Here is a 6328-nt window from a genome sequence, read left to right on the forward strand (position 1 = left end):
TTTTTTATAATATTTTATATAGTTCTATTTTTATTATCTTATATAGTAACTATAACTTCTTAACCGAGATTTTAGCTTTTTCCGCTATTAGTTATAGTCCTTTTACGTCTTTTTTAATATTTAGGTGTTTTCCGTAGTTCGTATAGAATAGCGATATTCCTATTAAAGTTTTTAAATTATTATAAGCGAATTATATAATTAGTAGTAGCTCTACCTAGTTATCTTATTAGTAATTAACGTAGCACCGTAGGTATTATTTAAGTATTTAGTTAATTTATTCCGTCTGTCTATTCGTCTAAGGATAATATACTATAGACAGTTTTTAGTATATTCTCGTTAAGTTTATTAGTGACTACTAGAACTACGACGTAAATAGCTTATCTTTATCGGATATAATCTCCTTTAGTATCCTATACTACGTAATAATTATTTTTATAAAAGTGTATACTAGTTCCTTTACTATGCTTAATTCCTTTTAGGGTATAAAGTAAGCGTATTTCGTAAGTATATCTATAATTACTATAATATTATCGTAGCTCGTCCTTATAAGCGGTTCCTTAGATTATAGTAGTTTAATAATAAAGTTTAGTGTAATCCGTACTTATAACTCGTCTTTAAGTTTTACTATTTATAGTAGTCTATATAGTTTATATCGCGTATACTTTATTTTCGCGTATATATCGTAATCCTTAATATATTATTTAATATCCTTCCTTAGTCCTCTCTAGATAAAATCTCTTATAATTAGTTTAATAGTCTTATTTACTCCTAGATATCCTGCTGATTTATCTTCGTATCGTCCTTTAATAACCTCTCTCCTCTATTCCTTTATTAGTTCGACGTCTATAATGGCTAGTATATTCGTAAGCGGTGTTCGGTATATAAGGTAGTTATTTTCCTATTTAAGAATAGCGGCCGGTTTTAGTTACGAGTTTTCTTTATAATCTAGTCTCTTACTTAGGGCGTCTACTCTTCCGTTTTCTATTCCTTTAATATAGTTTATCTTAAACCAGTATACGGAAAGTGTCTCGGCCTACTATACCTATCTCCTAATTAATTACTTTATAGTTATCTAGTATAGTAAGTTTTTATAGTCTAAGTAGATTTAGATAGGATACTTAGGTCCTTCGAGATAGACTCTTTATTCGCGTAGTGCTTTAACTATCGCTAATAATTCTTTATCGTGTATATCGTAATTCGTTTCCGGTCTAGTTATCTTTCTAGAATAGTATATAATCGGTCTTATTCGTCCTTCATTATCCCTTTATATAAGGTAGGCTCTAATAGTGTAATCCGATATATCTATTTTAAGCGTGATTTCTTTCTCTAGGTCGAAGATTACTAAGATAGGTACCGATATAAGTCGGTCCTTAATATCCTCAAAGGCTCTTTTATAATCCTAGTCGAAATTAAATATAGTATTCTTCTTTATTAAGGCTAATAAAGATACTACGATTTTCGAGAAATCTTTAATAAACTTTTAGTAGTAGTTTATAAATCCGAGTGCTGCTTATACCTCTTTAACATTAGTCGGTTCGAGCTAGTCTCTTACTACCTTAACCTTTTTTAGGTCTAGTTATAATCCCTTAGTTAATACTATATAGCCTAGGAAAGCTATACTATCTTTATAAAATTCGCATTTACTAAGTTTAATTAGGAGCTGTTTCTCTTATAATCATCGTAGTACCTTCTATATATATTCTATATATTCTTCGTATATTTTCGAGAAGATTAAGACATCGTCGAGGTACACTACTATAAAGTCGTCTAAGAAGTCCTTTAACGTATTATTAATTAAGCTTTAGAATAAGGTAGGGGTATTAATTAGTTTAAAAGGCATTACTTAATACTTCTAAAGTCCTTATCTAGTTTTAAAAGCTATTTTCTACTCTTCCCCTTTTTTTATCCGTATTCGGTAGTAAGCGTCCTTAATATCGAGTGCCGAGAAGTATTTAGCTCCGAGGAGTTAATTTTATATATTATTAATTCGTGGAAGTAGATATCTATTTTTAATCGTGATCTCGTTAAGTAATCGGAAGTCGATATAAGAGCGTAGTCCTCTATCCTTTTTAGGTGCGAAAAGCACTCTATAAGAGATGGGTAATATCGATTTATATATAAAGCTCTTAGCCTCGAGTTTCTTTATATAATCCTTAAGGAATTCCTCTTCCTTTTAGGATAGCCTTTTTAGCTATCTAGTGTATCGGGGCTCCTTACCCTCCTAGATTAGTATTTCGTAATCCTATAACTTATGTTCTAGTAGCGCCGCTAATTCTTCGCGCTCTTTAAAGATATCTTTAAAGTCCTTATATTCCGAGGGAATCTCTATAACACTAGAGTTAGCTAGTGCGTTTCTTCTCTACGGTCGCACTATTATCGCTCTTTCCTCGATAGGGGCCTTTAGAGGTAATCGATCTCCCTTTTTCTTATTCGTACTATATAACGAAAATATAACTTTTCTTTTTTACTAATTAATATAGGGGTTATAGTTATGAAGCTATATTATACTTAATACGACATCGTACGTTAGGATCTTAGTAATATTAAGAGTAATCGTCTCTTTTTATTATCCGATTATAAAGGCTACTTCTTAAAGCTCTTTCTATACTATCTTAGCCGTCCTACCGTTAGCTATTAATAAGGTATAGGGTAGTAGTTTCTTCCGTTAATACCTAGCTAGCTATTTAGTAATTTCTCTACTAGTATAGTTACTATTAGCGCTATAATTAATTATTACTCTAACCTTAATTCCGGCGAGCTACGCCTTAAAGACGAGATACTCCCTTCGGATATCTAAGAGGATTAAGTATAATCTAGTAGCTATTTAAGGCAACTTTAGCAACTAATCTAGCCTCTTTAGGTTAGTGCCTATAAGTTTTTTAGTAAGTGTCGGTAAGGCTATAGATCCTACTAATAGTCTCCGTCCTTATAGTCTAGTAATAAACTATATTAATCTAGTGTTAACGCGATATTATTATAATCCGGGTTAATATTATAAATGTAAAGGTGCGCTTCTTCTTTATATCTAAAGCTATAATTATAACACGTAAAGTATTTAGCGATATTATCAGGAATGGCGGTACTCGAGATGTAAAAAGGGGTGTATAAGCTAATATCTATCTAGCTATCGACGAAAACTTAAAGCATGCGGAACGAGGAGGGTTCGCATACGAGGAGCAAGCTATATAGGCCTAGAGCGCTAAGCCCATCTAGGCGTTCCTGACAGATATAGTCTACGGTAAATCGTTTATTTATAACGGCTTTAACTATATCCGGGTTATATAACCGTTCTATAACTATATTAAGTTCTTATTTAGGAAAATAAAGGTATAGGTATCGTCTCTATATATATATCAGGAATGGCGACTATAGCTTACTAAGCCTGCTAAGAGGACGCCTTCATCTCTTATATAGCTCGTATAAGAGTCTTACCCTCCTTTCATACTTTAAGTCCTATTTAACCTAGAGGTCTAGGGACACTTAATATCATTAAATCCCACTATTATTACTCTTTACTTATCGCTATAAGCTATTCCTAACATTCTTAAAGCATCTTAACACGATCAGTCGAACGAAGTAATAGTGTAGGCGGTAATAGCGCCTAAAAGAGCTATACCCGCAGCTCGAGGGTCACCTACAGAAGCCGGGTCTTTAACCACAGCCCCCCGAGAAAACCTAATAAACGATAAACCCATCGAGGTACACTTAATACCCCCGACGCTTACACGCGAGTCGAGGACACCTTATACCTTAGAGGGTGAAGATGAAGAATACTAATAACTCGTCGCCCGGCGAAAAGCGCTCGAGACTAAGTTAAGATGTAAGCGACTCCGGGACGAGATTTAGGCGATAGAAGAAGAGAAGGCTAGCCGCGAGCTACTATAATATATAGAAGTTATAGATATAACGCTACTAAGTCGTAAGTAACTATATAGCTCTTTATAAGTAAATAAAGATTATAAATAGTTACAGCGGATATTACGAATACTTAAGTAGCTCTCGAAGTTTAATAAGAAGAATATACGAGCCTTACGCGACTTTAATAATAACTGGTAAACAGTATTCGATGCGATTCCGCCCGAGGTCACCTCTAACTAGGGATACTATATACGAACCGCGGCTAACGGGCTCGAAGACCGCGCGATTAACTGTTAGCGATAAGACCGCTAGCTAGTATAACCTATCCTCGAGTCGTGGCCTCTCTTTATCTTATAGTATAAGGACACTATTAAAGACGTAGATATTCGTAAGGGAGAAGCACTAGTCGCGCTCGTGACTCTTAAGTAAGAAGTAGGCTAGTCTATATAGGACTTAGTACATTAGATAGAACTCTTAAAAGAGGAAATTAGCCCCCTTACCGAAGAGGAGCGGTAAGGCTAAGCCCTCTTTTATACTCTAATACTAATACTATAAGATACTATCCGGAGGGACTTAGAGAATATTACCTCTAGAGTATAAGTGCTAATATTAGCTTAAAGACTAGAAAAGACTATTAGTAGAGAGAAGCGGGAAAGTACTAGGCGAGTCGTACTCTCTATAATAAAGAGGGTTACATTAACTACGACTATTACTAACCCCGCTCGCTACCGATCTCTATACGGTTCCCGTGCGCCTCGCGAGCGGACCTCGCCCTTACTAACGAAGAAAGCCCGTTATAGAGATAATAGACTAAAGTTACCCTTTAATAAAGAATATAATATCTGCTATAAGAGAGGGCATTAGGCGAGAGATTATCACTCGCGACTAACTAAACCGCGAGACGCACCCTTCTTGTATACGAAAAAGGAGACTAAGGGGAAGGGGAAGAAGGGCGACTAGTTAAAAAACTAAGTACTAGCTTACTAAGTACTGTAGCAGCGCTAGGCTTAAATACTAGTAAGGAAATCGCTAGCTTCGAGGCAGCACTTAAGGCACTTATACTAAAAGTTTACCTTACTAGACTAAATAGTATAAGGACGGCTCGCACGCTGCTTTATAGCGGCGCGTAAGCTAACTTTATTAGATATTTACTAGTAGCGGAGTTAGGTGTAAAGTTAACTAAGCTAAATATTTAAGTCCGTATAGTAGCTAACTAGGTAGTAAGAGTCTACAGTCAATACCGCCTTAATATAATAGTAACTAATTACCGATATATATATAAGTCGCACCCTTAGGATTTCCTTATAACTAAAATTATATTCTATAACGCTATTCTTAGGTTTCCTTAGCTAAGAGATGCTAATCTTAATATAGATTAGTTAATTAGTATATAGAGCTTTCGAGATAAACCCGACTTACATATAATCGAGATATTACTACTAGAATTAGAGGCTAAGGCGGAGAAGGACGAAGTCCTAATCGCCTATATATAACCTATTTAGAAAGATAACGAGGATAAGGGCGAGTCGCACGAAACTCGCGGCGAGATAGCACTTAACGCGAAATTAAGTCGGTTCGCTTCTATCTTTTAAGAGTCTAGTAGCGATCCTTTCGCTACCGACACGAAAACTAAGTATTAAATCCTAATCTAAGAGAGCGAAATAGTCCTATACAGCCCTATATACCCTCTTAGTGCGAAGGAACTACGGGTCTTACGCGAGTACCTTAATTCCAGCCTAGAAAAGGGGTGGATTTAACCGAGTAAATCATTAGCCGAGGCACTAATCCTCTTTATACCTAAGTCCGACGGTACTCTACGACTCTGCGTCGACTATCGGGGCCTAAACCGGATTACGAAGAAGAATAGGTACCCCTTACCCCTTATCCCGGAGATCCTAGACCGCCTAAGTAGCGCGAAGGTCTTCTCTAAGCTAGATCTTAAGGACGCGTACTACCGTATTCTAGTTATAGAGAGGGACCATTAGAAGACTACGTTTCGCACGCGATATAAGTACTTTAAGTATTTAGTTATACCTTTCGGGCTTATTAATACTTTAATAATATTTTAAAGCTATATTAATGAAGCCTTCCGGAGCCTTCTAGATAATATTTATATTATATATATAAACGATATACTTATCTTTAGCGCTAACGAGGAGAAGTATAAGAGATACTTATTACTTATACTCGAGAGGCTAAAGGAGTATAGTCTATATATAAAATTATTAAAATATAAGTTCTTCACGAAAGAGGTCGACTTCCTTAAGTATCGTATAGGAGTTAACGGCGTCTCGATAGACCTAGGGAGGGTCGCGGCGATTCGGGATTAGCCTATACCGAAAACTTTCCGGGAGATCTAGGTTTTCTTAGGCTTTATAAACTTCTATTGAGGGTTCGTTTACCGATACTCGATAGTAGTAGCACCTATTATAAACCTCCTTAAGAGAATAATTACTAGTAAAAAGATAGG

The sequence above is a fragment of the Cladophialophora yegresii genome (genome assembly GCF_000585515.1).
Source record: "Cladophialophora yegresii CBS 114405 chromosome Unknown aczIN-supercont1.5, whole genome shotgun sequence".
Taxonomy (NCBI): Eukaryota; Fungi; Ascomycota; class Eurotiomycetes; order Chaetothyriales; family Herpotrichiellaceae; genus Cladophialophora; species Cladophialophora yegresii.